A 14,381-nucleotide genomic window follows, 5' to 3' on the forward strand; every position below is an offset into this window, starting at 1 on the left:
AAAACCATTGCTTAGTATCTCTCGCTCCAATTAAATAACTTCTGATGGATGAATCCACACTCACCAAACTTACCGTACGAGTTTCCGTTGCTGCGATAGTTGCCACCGCCGCCTCCCGATCCGGAGCCACTGCTGCGGGGTGGGGTCCACTGCGTCCGCCACCGCCTCCGCCGCCAGAACTCTGACGGTAATCCTTGATCCGAAGCCACCGCCGTCGTAGCGTCCACCGCCTCCTCGTCCTGCCCTCTTGGCGCCGCTGTGGCCGCGGTCCGAGCTCATATCCTCCATGAAACTGGGGATCTCCTGCTTTGTCTCGATCAACAGCTCCAGAAGATCGGAGCAAATGTTGCGGTTCTTCTCGTTGAAGAAGGAGGGGCCACACCGAGGTTACCCATGCGACCGGTACGACCGATACGATGGACATACTCCTCCACATCCGAGGCAGGTCAAAGTTAATAACGTGCTTCACGTGCGGAATGTCCAGGCCACGAGCGGCCACAGCGGTGGCCACCAGAATCGGGCAGTCGCCCGAGCGGAAGCAGCGCAAAGCCTCCTCGCGCTCCTTTTGTGTGCGATCACCGTGGATGCTGGTCACGGGATGGTTGCATTGATACAGGAACTCCTCCAGCGAGTCTGCACCCTTCTTCGTCTCCACAAAGATCAGCGTGAGGCTCTCTTTGGTGTACTCGGGGCCGTCGCGAATGGACGAGAGCAGATCGAGGAGATACGAACGCTTATCGGGCTCATAGACCCACAGGATCGTCTGCGTGATATTTTCGGAGGTGGAGCCCACACGACCCACGGCCAAAAAGATGTAGTTGCTGAGGAAATCGCTGGCCAACTCCTGAATCTGCTTGGGGAATGTGGCCGAGAACATGAGCGTCTGGCGCTGTCCGGTTGGCGGCATGTTCAGCTGCTCGACGATGCGACGGATCTGAGGCTCGAAACCATGTCCAACATACGATCAGCCTCGTCCAGGACCAGGAACCGAATATTTTCCAGTCCCACCTTTCCGCGCGTAATCATATCCTCCAGGCGACCTGGAGTAGCCACAATCAGGTGGCATCCGCGGTCCAACTCGCGCATTTGCTCGCTGGTGTTGTTGCCGCCATACAGCACGGCGGACGCATCCGGGAGCGGTAGGCGAACTTCTTGGCTTCCTCAAAGATCTGAGTGGCCAGCTCGCGGGTCGGTGCCAGCACCAGACCCAGCGGATACTGCTTACGTCGGCTATACTGCCGGTTGCTCTGCGGCGGTGCCACATGCCCGAGCTCGTACATCTGGTTAAGAATCGGCACCAGGAAGGCGGCCGTCTTGCCGGATCCTGTCTGGGCGCATGCCATCAGATCACGGCCATTGATAATAATCGGAATGGCGTGCTTCTGCACCGGTGTCGGTTTGTCATAACGTGCTAGGGCCACGTTGTTGCGGATAATCTCCGTCAGCTGCACATCATCGAACGATGTGATGTTCGGGGGCACATTCTGGCCCGTCGCCTCCACGGGTATATCCTCGTATTTGTCAAAATTGATACCCGTATTGCCCACGCCGAACAGCTCCACCTCCAGGCGCTCGTCTCGGGCGCCCAGTTTTGTGTAGTCGACGTTGCCGCCGCCGCCCTCCTTCCAGCGGCTGTTGTAGCCACCGCCGCCGCCGCCGCCTCCGCGCTCTCCGCGGTTGCTGAAGCTTCTGTTGCCGCCGCCGCCGGGCTGACCTCCCTCTCCGCCATCGAAACCGGCCGGACGCTCCGGCTCCTGCCAGCGATCGTTGCGCGGCTGCTGCTGTTGCTGCTGCGGCTGTGCCTGGCCATCCTCGGCGGGTTGCTCGTCGAGGGCGTTACCGCTTCCACCGCCACCGCCGCGGTACGACGGACCACGTCCAAAATTGCGTCCTCCTCCGCCTCCGCCGCTGCGATTCCAGTCACCGCCGCGACGCGAGTCGAATTCACCACCTGCAATATATTTAAAGTTTTATATGAATGTTCTGGTATAAAATAAAATATAGATTTTATTTGGATTACAAAAACTTAAGAAATTCGAGGTAAGCTTAAAGGGCACTAAATGAAAGCGATTAAAATGTACACTATTCTTATATTCTGCATTGTTACTAAGATTTCATACCACAGGTATTTTAACTATAGTTATATAAAATAATTACTTTTTATCTGCGGAAATCAATCATTTAATGACCTATTTTACTTCCGATTTCCTTATATATTGGTCTTTTAGAACTCACCGTTGTAGTTGTCCTCGAAGCGACCTCCTCCACGTCGTCCACCGCCGCCGCCGCCGCCGCCGCTTCCAAAACTACCGTAGTCGCCGCTCTGGCGATTGAAGCCGCGACCTCCACCACCGCCGCCCCTGCGGAATTCACCTCCGCCGCGCGACTGCTGCGGATCCCTGCTCTCCTGGCGCGAATTCCCGGATCTCGACTCGAAGCCCTGGCCCTGTCCTTGGCCCGCTCTCTGCGTCCGCTGCGTTGTTGTTGCCACCACCTCCACGAAGGTGCGGGGGCACATACACACCACCGGTGATCGAGTTAGTGGAAGTCTTGCTTGTTATGGGGCCGCTGAAGTCAGCAGAGCCGCCATTCAAGTCCAGACCAGCAACCTGTAAGATACAAAGAGGAAATCGTTAGTGACTAGTAACACCATAAAGGTAACATTAAAGATCCTACTCCAGTTTATTGAGCGCCAACAGAAATTTTTGAAGACCTTCATATCTGCTTAAAAAATATTTTGTAATCTAATAGTAGTGATTATTTATATTCCTGTTTTTAATTTTATTTAAAAGAAATCAATCAAATGATCTCCAAAATAGGTCAAGTAATGTACCATGTCACTCGGCTACATTTCAATCTGGTGGTTTCCATAATCCATGATATATATAAATTCTCTGTTGTTTCACAATCTATTTTATAGGTATTGATGAATCACCAGCTTTAAGTTTATTCTTTCATTGTTTTCACTAAATCCATTAAATAGAACAAAGTGCACTTTGAGATAAGAATTAAACCCACACACCAAAACTAAGCTTTGAAAGTAAGCTATGCGCTGCTTAAGCCTATAAAAAGTTAACTAAAATTAAATTAAGGTTTGATTTTACTGATTAACACACAATTTCTGTGGCTAATAAACAAAATAAGTTGTTTTGCTTTTATTTTGCCGGCACCTGTTCCAGTGTTCAAGTTCAGCTGTTGGAACATTTCCCAGGGGAAATCTACTCCAGAACTTCTCGGATCCCCCTTAGCAACATGTGCTATTTACCGCTGCCTCTTTCCAGGGCAACGTGGATATATAACATACGTGCAAATCTCTGGAATACAACAAAGATAGAGAGGCGCAACTAGTTTAAAGCTTTGAATTTCATTTTCGCCTCTCTCTTTGTAAGCATCTCTCTCGCACTCACTGGCAGCCCATTACACAAAGAGCGACCGCCTAGCAACCCAACAAAAACAACACGTGAGCGGCCACCCACACATGGGTAAATAAATCGCGGCCGTAGTGGTAGAACATTAAGCCCGGTTGTGGAACCCAAGTGAAAACAATGTGGAACGCGTTGGAAGAACATTCCACAAAAATAATTTAAATTCTATAATTACAATATTGTATATATTTGTATATTTTAAAAATCAGTAAAATATGTAATTCAAATTTGTTTTATAGTACATTTACCGCCATAGGTGTTTTCAACATGGCAAATTAAGATAAAAACAAAACAGAGTAACAGACTTAACTTCATAAAGATGAATGTACCTATATATAATATAATTATATTTTTATGGCGAGTCAACAAATGCCTAGATCATTGCCCCCAGTCTGACTTCTATGGTAATTCATTGTCTAATTGGGGGGAGCCCCCGATATTTAATTTGATTGTATTAATGACCCACAAGGCTGAGGCAAGCATTTCGATTGCATGAACTAAATATAAGAATACTTAAGTTTAGGGTTGATATAGAACACAAAACACTATTTCTTTGATTTTAATAAAATTGCATCACATTTATATTTTAGTTGAATGGTTTTAAATTCAAGATCAAGATTAACAATAAAATTTAAGGACAAGCAACCACTTGTAAAGTTGGTGTGGATTAGATTTTTTGTTTTTTTTTGCTAAATCACCCTTGAAATTAATCAGCAGATCGCCAACCCCTGACAACCCTGTTTACAACAGCTTCCACATGTGTGCGGGAGCGAGAGAGCGCGAGGTATGTATGACACACACACACACACGGTCAGTCTTAGAACAGCGGCACTGCTCGCACACGCACACAGACGCGGGAGGCCGAGTGGAAACTTTCATATGTATATAATATACAAGTCAAATTGGAGGCAAGCGGGCAAAAATTGTACAAAAGAAATTACAAATTGGAATGACGAAGACGAGCCCAGACGCACATATGCACGCACACAATCGCCACGGACACGATTCACCGTTGTAAAAGAGCGATAGAGACATTAGTGTGTTATGAAATCAATAAATTTCTAGCCGAACTTTTTCCCCCCAATTGCCGCATGAGCATCACTCACACACACGCACGCAATTACTCACTCACCCACGTGTGTGCATGTACATATGTATGCATGCATATATGTACTTTTCTTATATAGAAGATGGTATTTTCACCCAGTTAAAATCACTACTTACTTGCTGCTCTAGACCTGTGCCATTTTGGTTAATAGCATTACTCATATTATCCTCCAATCAGTTGCTTTTTTTTTCTTGCTTTCCGTTTAGGAAAATTTTGCAATGGTTACGCTTCGGTTTTTTTTTTTAGGGTGCACACTTGCAATTTGCGACAAAAAAATGTATACGATCGTTGTGTTGGTGTTGCACTTTGTGTCTATACGTTTTTCCTTAGTTTTTTCCGACAAAACTTCTTACGTTCCACAAGCTACTGCGTTCTCGTGTGAAATTTCAGGGGTCTGTACTTGAATTTTTTCGTTTCTTTTGTTCCTCGCACACAATTCCCTATGTACTGCTTGAAACTGAGACGTTTCCGTATCGGATTTGGCTGGCCTGCTTGTGCCAACAATTACAATTACAAGCGCTATGGGCTTGGAAAATGCTGCTTTTCCGACGAGTTCACGTTTTTTTTCCGCTTTCAGACGCGTGTCTAAAAAAATAGGGTTGCTAAAACGATTGTATCGATGAATTATCGGTTTACGCACTAGGGATAGCAGGTACTCGATCCAGGGCTTGCGACTTCGTTGGGATAGCGGAGACACGGGCTGGGGCGTTGCCAGATCGCTGGGCCAACTTCGCGGTCTTTGACTATCGAGTTCAAGTTGAGTTTCGGCCACATTCGCTTTTTTTGGGGCGTCGTCGATCTTCTTGGGCTGTTGATTTTTTTTTTGAATGGAAGAGAACTGAGGCTGGGCAGTTGAAATTTTGTAACAATTAGGCCAAAAATTGTTGTGTTATGTTTAGGGGTAGCTGTTTTACAAGCGTCAGTCCCTCTCCCCATTTCTCCAGTTTGAAGCAAAAGGCAAGGAAATTGGCATTGAATTTGGGATTGAAATATATACAAAATATCTATTTTGATATTGTGTTCTTTATCCCTCCTAAGATACATAAATAAAATCAAAACTCTTCGAATTCTCGAACTCTCGAATATATTCATGCACTCTCGTATTTAGAATATACATATCGTGGGTGTACATGTTTATATAGAATAAATGCTTTTGGTATTGGCCTTAGCTTGAGATTAGATAGTGGAACAATAAATATAGCTATATAGTATCGTATATATATAATAATGCCCGATCGTCTAGCCCTTGAGCAGGCAGCGGGAGTAGAACTCCCGGTCGATTGCGTCGTTTGGAATGTACGAGCTCCACTTGAAGATCAGCGCCAGCGTATCCCCGGCGGCCATGTGGTCCAGTGCGATGTTGAGGAAGCAGTTCCAGTTGTAGAAGAAGTGACGCCCAGCTGCTCCTGTTCCACGCCCGAGATGCACTCACAATTGGCGCAAATCAGCTTGCCGCGTTGGAGTTCAACGAACTGTTCGAAGCAGCGACCCCAGGCGCCAACGCTCAGTTGCTTGCCAACATCTGCCAGTAGTTCCGGCAAGTCCGTAGTTGAGAACAATGGCCACCACCTTGGTGAGGTTCTGTTCGGCTAGGTAGAATTTAGCTAGGACATCTAGTAGTGCCGGAACACACTGCACCACATCGAAGCACTTGACCTGCTCGCCACGGGACCAGAAATATCGCAGAAGCACGGCTCCAAGTTCATGGTACAGACAGGAGGTATCAAAGCGCAGCGGAAACGAGCAATGCTCACACTTTACAATCTCCGCATTTTCGGGCGCAATTTAGCAGCACAAATCCCGCAGCTATGTGATCCCGCGTGGCATCGTCCACCTCCCAGATCAGCTCCGGATCCAGGTAATCAAAGTACATCTCATAGCAGTTGCGTTGCGCTTCATCCGGCGTATCACCATGCTCCACCATCACTTGGGCCAATTTCTCGAGCAAATTCACCAGCTCCCCCGCGGCATACTCATCAAAACCACTCCTCGATATCGATCGACGCACTGCGTCCGGCTGAATTTAGCGCTCTTGGCGATCAGGTAGAGATTGTAGAGGGTCTTCTCCTCGGGACTGATGCGCGGAGGCCTGTGGAACCGGTCTTTTGCAGCGGCTCACAATCTCCTCCTCCTGATCCTCCCCTCCCGATTTCGTAGCGCGCCTTGATGTCCTTGAACGGCAGAGAACGCTCGCTGGCCGGGATTAGTTTCTCTGACCAGCTGCTGCTGTTCCTCGGCAAAAATATTGAACTTGTACTTTATGATGTTCTTGCCGAATTTACCAGTTACCGTCAGCAGGGCATCACTTGAAGTGTCCCGACTTGAGCGGCTGTTTCAGGTGTCGCAGAAGGCGTTCTCCAGAACGTACACTCCTTTTTGTGGCGCTTTCGCTGAGCTTCCCGCCGCTTAAACTGCGCTCAGTGGTGGCTGAACTTCCTCCCGAACTCTGCGTGTCCAAAGCGCTGCCTGTGCACTGTGTGATGGCATCGAAAATCACGGATTATATCATTCAGCAGCTCGTACTCCTGTCGCTCGATCAGCAGTTGCTTCAGAGGATTCAGCTGCTTTAGCTCGTAATCCTCGCGAGCCTTGTCCGCAAAGTACCGCACATGCTGGCGAAGTAGATTCGCACAGGGCAGCAATTGGACTGCTGCCATGAGGGAACGGCGTGCGATTGCAGGCGTCTGCAGCTGGACACTATAAAGTGCACCAGATTGGGTGAATACGAAGATCTCCGATCCAGAGGAGCGGCAGTCGGCGATCCTTTCGAACTGATTGCACCACAGCACAACCGCCGATCGTCGCACATCGAACACATACCAATCCCAGCTCTGTGAAAGCCAACAGAAAGTCCTCGTTCAGCCTTTGGACCTTGGCGAACTGCAAGGTCTGCGGCTGATAGTCCAGCAGCTCGGCATTGGCGTCCAGTTCGTCCTGCTCCGCTGCCAGGTCGCTGAATCCTCGCAGGTGCGGTGGCCAGGGCGGCCTTGAATTGGTGCGTCTGTATTACCTCGCCCTCGAAGTCCACCTCCCAAACGCGACTGCCTGGTCGGGCGCAGTAGATGCGAGATGGCTGCACAGACTCCTGCGGCGAGACAAAGAAGCAGGCTCCAAAGGCGCCGTCACGCGGACGATTCCCTATCTGAAAGATAAATTACAAAAGAGTGATTAATATAATCTATTGGGTAAACATAGAGCGCTGCAAAATCAATAAAATATAGTTGCCTTTCATAACCACAGCCCAGTAACTCAATGACTTCTAGGAATTACAGCTTACATAAGATAGCGACGTTGTTGCACTTGAAGTGAAATCAAGCGATAGAGATCTAACAATTATAGCTTATATTGTGAGTCTCCTTTTTAAAGCGCATATAGATTATTAAGTAACTCATAGAGCTAATCTAGTAACAGGTCCGCCTTCTGTGTTAAGTGTTTTTTCAGATCTTAAAAGTGTTATTATCTGAAGAATTACGTTAGGGACTCTGACAAAAATTTAATTAAGGATAATCAGATAAAAATAGGAAACAAAAATGTGGCAAGGAACTCTATGCAGATCTAACTCCCTTAAACTCTCACCCCTGGGTTCAATTAATGATAAGTGATGCGATTATGAACCTGGACCCACCTGCTTGTACTCCTCGTACTCCGTATTGCAGAGAATGCACTTTGTGCAGTTGGACACCAGCAGCAGGGACTCAAAGTCGTCCGATCTGGGACGATGGGGGTGAGTCCAGGTAGAGCAGCGGCGTGCACGGTCATGTTGAGCAGCAGGCTGTGCCCGATGAACGAGGAGAGCAGGACGAGGCTGACCTGTCCGCGGGAGTCGCCATAGTAGAACTGCTTCTCGTCCTGCGTCCAATGGATGCAGCTCACCTGCACGGATTGGTCCAGGTGCGTGAAGATCACCTGCGGCGTCGCCTGGGCGGACAAATTGACGGCATACACGCAAGATGAGCGATCGTTGCGTTGCAAAAGCCACATATTTGCTATTGGCCGAAATGCTGAGACTGGTGATGGCTCCATGTTTGTTGGGTATCAAGAGCAGGAACTTGCCGTTCCGATTGAACAGGTACAGCGATCCGGAGGAGGCCCCAAAGATGATATAGCTGTCGGAGATGTCGAAGCAGGTGTACTAAGGAGGGGGATGAGATTCATCGGTGAGTGGGTGGCTATCAAATTACAGGTGAGATTCGCTTCAACTGGATTGCTCACCTTGATGCGATTGTGGTGTTTCAGCGGCAGCGACAGCGACAGCGAAAAATCAATAAAGTTCGTCAGGCAGTAGGCGTCGGCCATCTTGCGGGTGTTTTATAGTTTTCAAATCGTTTGCTGATCACATAGCTTGTTCGTTAATCGGGATTTATTAATTGCCTCACTAATCTCAGGCAATTATTAGCTTTAAAAAAACTTGTGTTTTTATCCAGCCAGGCAAGCAATTTATGTACACAGGTCGTTGGAACTGTCTGGCAGCTCTGTTAGCGCTGGCAGGTGGTCGATAACAAGTGGTTGTATTTATCGGTCTTAAATGTTTATTTCTATTTGTTTTTATTTAGTTTTATGCTGCTATGTGTTTTAGGCTGTGAATAAAAAGAATTGGATTTCAGGTAATGTTTAATAGCTAAATGTTCAATTTTATTGATTATAATTGTAAGTGAAATATCTATATTATTGAAAGATTTGTAGCATGTTTTATATCATTTCATTTTACAACAACGCAATTAAAAAACAAAAGTATTTAGAAATCCCATTTTTGTAAATATTGATACTTTCTAGTGTTGTAAAATGCCAATAGCCTTGTTTACCTTTCTTTGAATGCATCTGGCAACGCCATAGACAACAGCTGTTGGTTCAGTTTCACCAAAACTTTCAATAAAAATCCAAGAAGTTGATAGACATTACTATTAAATATGCTAAACATGAAGTAATACTCTTATAAAACAATGAGTGTAGCTAAAAACAGCATATTTAGTCCCCGTTTGAACAGCTGTTGGCTGTTACCTCCCCCCAACCGCAAAAGCTGCTGTCAAATAAACGTCAAAACAGTCGCGCGGACTCGCCAGGCGAATGAAAAGTGTTAAACAAAGTGAAATGAGGCTTTAAAGGCATTAAAAAAACATAAATAATTAACCGGGGGAATACAACCAACTCGCATATGTACAGAGAAACCAAAGTGTAGCAATGGGCGACAAGGAGGAGCCCGTAACACCCGCTCCCTCGCCCACGGAGGAGGGAATGGCCAACATGGGGACTGCTGGAGCCGCTGGGGATCAGCCCCAAACTTCGGGGAGCAATACCAACGTAAAGATCGTGATCATTGGAGCCGGAATGGCGGGACTGTCGGCCGCCAATCACCTTCTACAAAACGGCTGCGAGGACTTCATCATTCTGGAGGCACGGGGCCGGGTGGGCGGACGTATAGTGTCCATACCGCTCAGCAATAATCAGAAGGTAGCCATCGTTATATAACCCCCAAGCACCAAGAACCAAAACAAACCGCAATCGAAACCATAGGATAGGATTAAACAACTCCCGATTCGGAAAAAACTTTTGAGCATGTGTAACAGATTCTTCGCCCCAGAAGTTGATTATAGATTTTTCCAAGCACTGCGCAGTCGGTCAGCTGTTCTCGCTTTTCATCGGTGCTATTTTTATAAATATTCCTGTTTTGTTTCCTCAGTTGCCTAATGTTAGCTTTTTGTGTGTTACATGGCCCCTTTGGGCCCATTAATTTATTTAATTGCACTCAATGTGGCTTTCAGATATTCAAAGTCCCCACATGTCAATGATTTTCTTCTGTTTATTTGCATAGTTTTGACCGGTCTGGCGGTGCCTTATCAAGGAATTTGTTATACAACTTTCTTTGGCAACGTTTTGGGTAGATAAGATAGGGTTTTTCTGAATTAAGACAATGATGACGTATCTAGTGCAATGCCCTAATAAACTCACGGGTTTGCGGGCCCACGATCACGTAGTCTTATATATAGGGCTGAAAAAACCGCCAGTATACATGTTTATAAGGATAGGTATAGGTCCTTAATATCTAAAATATATTTTTAAAGTTCATTGACGACACCCTTTATAAAATAATGCTTTTTAGTAGCATTTATTTCACAATATTTCATTATTTCATAGGCAGTAGCATGACTTAAACTATTTTAGTTAGTCTTTTCGTTAATGATCTAAACATGATTATTACAAAAACTTTCCGCTTTTACGTACTGTCTTTTGCATTTTAAATTCACTTTCTACGCCCCCTAAATAAAATGATCTAGGTCAGTTCTTATCTGTTTATCACCGGCAAGTTGAACGCCATTTATCTATTTTTAACAAAAAGCTTTAGTCAGTCACTAGTCCTAGAACACCAATTTACCACTGGAACACTCTCAAATTATCTCACTTTTATTACGCAGATTGAACTGGGCGCCAACTGGATACACGGCCGTCCTGGGCAACCCCATCTTCGAGCTGGCCGTGCAGCATGGTCTAGTCAGCGTGGTAAACGTACCAAAACCGCACAAGGTGGTGGCCACCACGGAGGACGGGCACCAGGTGCCATTCAGCATACTGCAGGAGATCTACGAAGCGTACGTCTGTTTCTTGAGGCGCTGCGATGAGTATTTCCTGTGTCAGTACAGCCCGCCGCCGGATATTCACAGTGTGGGCGAGCACATTAACTACGAGATCGAGATCTACCTGAGTGGGCGTGCAGGATCCTAAGGAGAAGCGCCTGAAGCAGTCCCATCTTCAACTGCTTGCTGAAGCGAGAGACCTGCATTACGGGCTGCAATAACATGAACGAGGTGGATCTCCTCGAACTAGGTGAGTGCCTGGAATATTGGAAAACATATGCAAACTGAAACATAAATGTATTCTCCCGTTTAGGCAGTTATACGGAGCTACAGGGTGGCAACATAGTGCTGCCGTCTGGTTACAGCTCCATCCTGCGACCGCTGGGTGCCCAGATACCCAAGCAGTCCATCCTGACCAAATGTCCAGTGAAGAAAATTCACTGAAGCGAAAAAAGACCTTTACCGGACTGGAGACGGTTGATGAGAACTCAGAGGACGAGCACTCGGACGACTCGGAGCGAACAGTGACGGAAGTGCCCACGGGGGGACTTCGTGGCGGCTCCGTGGAGTCAAACTCCAGCGGCAATTGTGATTCTCCTGCAGGACATGTTCGCGTAGATTGCGAGGACGGTCGAGTGTTTCATGCTGCCCATGTGATATGCACCATACCACTGGGCGTGCTAAAAAAACAACCATCGAAACTCTCTTCGATCCTGTGCTGCGCAGTTCAAACAGGGAGTCCATCGAGAATCTCATGTTCGGCACCGTTGACAAGATCTTCTTGGAGTACGAACGGCCATTCCTTAGTGCCGATATATCAGAGATTATGCTGCTTTGGGATGACGATAAGCGGATATGAACAGCACCGAAGAGGAGCTGGCCAGCGAAGCGTATCTGAGCAAGAATTGGTTCAAGAAAATATACTCATTTGCCAAGATGACGGACACACTGCTGCTGGGCTGGGTTTCGGGTCGAGAGGCGGAGTTCATGGAGGACACTGCCCCACGAGGCGGTGGCGGAAAAATGCACGGAAATACTGAGAAATTTCTTCAGGATCCCTATGTGCCCAAACCGAAGCGATGTGTGTGGTATGGCAAAGGCAAATAATTTAGTTTGATGTTTTTTATATTAACCAAAATTCCCTTTGCAGCACTAGCTGGAAGTCGCAGGACTTTACCGGCGGAGCTTACACCTCGATACCCGTAGGGGCCACTCAGGAGGACATCGAAAACCTTGCCCAGCCCCTATACGCCACGCCTCAGGCCATGAAGGTGTTGTTTCTATAAGCTATTTTTATTTGTAAATCTAAACTAATTTTATTGTATCTCATTAGCCCGCCATAGTCTTTGCCGGAGAGCACACCCATTCCAGTTTCTACTCTACTGTACACGGCGCCTATCTAAGCGGACGGACGGCAGCGCAGCATTTGCTGGCCAGCGAGGAGCCAGACGAGATCATCATGGAGTCGGAAGGCAGCGATCTGAGCGCCTGGATACAGGGCATTCGCCCTGGACTGAGTCTAAGCAAATCAACGATCACTCATCGATTTTGTATTATAATTTATTATCGTTTTTCGTACACTCTCTTCAACGCTTTTTAGCTAGTGATATTTCTTTTTTTCGATTGTAATTATTTTGCTAACGTCGTAAAACGATTTAACTATTTTTCGTACATCCCTTGTGAGCATTTGTTTTATTTTGTTGATGCAATTATTTTGTAATTTATTTGGAACCCGCTTGTACAATACTATAAATAAAAGTAACGATTTAGCTGAGCTGATCAATGTGCTGCCAACACTAACAGATCGTGCACTCGCAGCAGGCTTTCAATGTACTTGGACAAAATGTGTGCACAAAACATAATGTTGTTTAGACCTAATTACCGATTAGCAAACATAAGTACATAAATACAAACATAATGCCTATTTTTATAAATTCGTATTTAATGTAGAAAACTTTGCAACGAGTTGGAAATGAGACGGGTCGGAGGCTGAGTGCAACAAATGTATATTTAAAAGTAACTATTGTTAACGTTGACTATTTTGCTAACTAATTTATGCATTGGTTGAATCTTTAAGACGGGGAAAGCGAGAGTTGATAGTCATAAGACCGTTTTAAACTATTGGATCTGCATATTTACTTGTGACAAAAATATATCGACTTGTACGCATAAATAAATAAAAGAAGACGCTAAATTATTAAATAAAATTTGTAATCTATTACTTAACTTATATATTACAAATTGTAATTTAATAAGTAAATGGAAGCTTGATATTATAATGGTAGAAAAACATATTTTTGGTTCATCGCAAAGAAAAAGGAAAAAATATCAAGTAGGCTTTAGGTTTCAGTCCAAAAAATGTACATTTCAAAGTATCTCTTTAAATATTTGGAATAACTTTCGATTCAGGCATTCAAATTTCTTGTTATACAAAAAAACGAGTTATACTGGGAGGCGGCAATTCTTCATAAGCGAAAAAGGTAATGTAAAATTAAGTTAACCGAACGATCCTCAAAACAAGAAACAGATGTAAACATTTTACGAAATTCTTGTACTAGAACTTCTTGTTATTAGCACCGACATCCTTACTTGTATGAAATGAAAAAAAAAAACAAAAAATCCTTCGAGCCGGATTTGAACCAGCGACCTATGGATTTCTATTGCATGTCTTCCAACTACAGTCCACCGCTCTACCAACTGAGCTATCGAAGGGGGTGTGCTGAGGTGCAATGTTTTTCCCCGGGTATCCATATAATCGCGAGCGTTCGGTAGACTTTGTTGGTAAATAGTCAACTTAATTTAATATTCAGATTGTTAATCCATCTATTGGGGCCTCGGATATTTATGACCATCTGCTTCTTTAGTATTTTCCTTTTGATTGTTGGTGGTTTTTAAATAACAATCGCCAGACGGAGTCGTTATAAACGACTAGTCTATTTTCTGTATCAAGTGCTTAAATTCATATAATTATAATTTTTTTAATGCGGGTTTTCAAACCAATTGGCATCTCTTAAAAAAAAAACAATAAAAAATAAAGCAAAAAATCCTTCGAGCCGGATTTGAACCAGCGACCTATGGATTTCTATTGCATTTTGAACCAACTACAGTCCACCGCTCTACCAACTGAGCTATCGAAGGTTGAAATTACGGCGGCCAATGTGAGTTTTTGTGCATGCGCACAAACGAGAAGTTTGATTTCTGTTTGTTAATTTTATTTAATTATCCAGGTCAAAAGAAATGGTCAATTTTGTTCGTTTGCACTTACGGACTTTTAAAGGT

At 45.3% G+C, this 14,381-nt stretch overlaps 2 non-coding genes and 3 pseudogenes across 2 annotated transcripts; 1 reads left to right on the top strand and 4 right to left on the bottom strand.

Annotated features, from left to right (window-relative positions):
- Positions 1 to 64: 64 nt before the first annotated feature.
- Positions 65 to 5,118, bottom strand: LOC119559727 (annotated as a pseudogene).
- Positions 5,119 to 5,594: 476 nt separating this feature from the next.
- Positions 5,595 to 8,869, bottom strand: LOC119559728 (annotated as a pseudogene).
- Positions 8,870 to 9,606: 737 nt separating this feature from the next.
- LOC119559729 lies at positions 9,607 to 12,702 on the top strand (annotated as a pseudogene).
- A 1,019-nt stretch (positions 12,703 to 13,721) lies between these two features.
- Positions 13,722 to 13,814, bottom strand: Trnay-gua. The gene is made up of 2 exons: positions 13,778 to 13,814; positions 13,722 to 13,757 (listed from the first exon to the last, which is right to left on the bottom strand). It is a non-coding gene; the product is annotated as a tRNA-Tyr (tRNA).
- A 332-nt stretch (positions 13,815 to 14,146) lies between these two features.
- On the bottom strand, positions 14,147 to 14,240 carry Trnay-gua. The gene is made up of 2 exons: positions 14,204 to 14,240; positions 14,147 to 14,182 (listed from the first exon to the last, which is right to left on the bottom strand). It is a non-coding gene; the product is annotated as a tRNA-Tyr (tRNA).
- Positions 14,241 to 14,381: the final 141 nt, after the last annotated feature.

Source organism: Drosophila subpulchrella, unplaced genomic scaffold, assembly GCF_014743375.2.
Source record: "Drosophila subpulchrella strain 33 F10 #4 breed RU33 unplaced genomic scaffold, RU_Dsub_v1.1 Primary Assembly Seq353, whole genome shotgun sequence".
Taxonomy (NCBI): domain Eukaryota; kingdom Metazoa; phylum Arthropoda; class Insecta; order Diptera; family Drosophilidae; genus Drosophila; species Drosophila subpulchrella.